Below are 1,160 nucleotides of genomic sequence, written 5' to 3'. Positions count from 1 at the left end.
GAGAAAACTTCAGAAAATAAACTGAATGAAAAGGAGGCAAGCAACCTACCAGAGAAAGAGTTCAAAATAATGGTTATAAGGATGCTCGATGAACTTATGGGGAAAATGGATGAACACAATGAGTACATCAGCAGAGAGATAGTGAGCATAAAAATGGACATAGAAACCATAAAAAAGATCCAGACAGAAACAAAGAATACAATAACTGAAATGAAAAATACACTAGAAGGATTCAACAGTAGATTGGATGAAGCAGAAGATCAAATCAGTGAACTGGAAGACAAGGTAGCAGAATACACCCAATCAGAACAACAAAAAGAAAAAAAGAATTAAAAAAAATGATAGTAAAAAAAATTAAAATTAAAAAAATTAAAAAATTAAAAAATGAAGATAGTTTAAGAGACCTCTGAGACTACGTGAAGTGTAACAGTATCTGGATCGTAGGACTACCTGAAGGGGATGAGAGAGAGTAAGGGATTGAGAATCTGTTTGAAGAAATAATGACAGAAAACTTCCCTAACCAGGCAAAAGAATTAGACATACAAGTTCAGGAAGTACAAAGAATCCCAAAAAAGAGGAATTCAAATAGACCCACACCCAAATACGAAGAGAGAATCTTAAAAGCAGTAAAAGAAAGGCAGCTAGTTACTTACAAGGGTACTCCCATAAGAATATCTGCTGATTTTTCTATGGAAACTTTGCAGGCCAGAAGGGATTAGCAAGAAATATTCAAAGTTATGAAAAACAAGAACCTACAACCATGAATATTCTACCCCACAAAGCTTTCAATTAAAATGGAAGGTGAGATAAAGAGCTTCCCAGACAGGAAAAAGCTTAAGAAATTCATCACCAACAAGCCAGTATTACAAGAAATGTTAAACGGACTTGTGTAAAAAGAGAAGGGGTAAAAAAGAAAATAGAAATAACAAATACGAATAATAAAATGGCAGTAACCGTGTACCTATCAGTAATCACTTTAAATGTAAATGGATTAATGCTCCAATCAAAAAACATAGGGTAGCTGAATGGATAAGAAAACAAGACCCATGCATATATTGTCTACAAGAGACCCACTTCATCAAATGACACTCGCAGTCTGAAAGTAAAGGGATGGAAAAAGATATTTCACTCAAATGGAAATGAAAAAAAAAAAAGGCAGG

This window comes from Pteropus medius, unplaced genomic scaffold, assembly GCF_902729225.1.
Source record: "Pteropus medius unplaced genomic scaffold, Ma_sr-lr_union100, whole genome shotgun sequence".
NCBI classification, from domain to species: domain Eukaryota; kingdom Metazoa; phylum Chordata; class Mammalia; order Chiroptera; family Pteropodidae; genus Pteropus; species Pteropus medius.
This window is presented reverse-complemented; position numbering follows the sequence as displayed.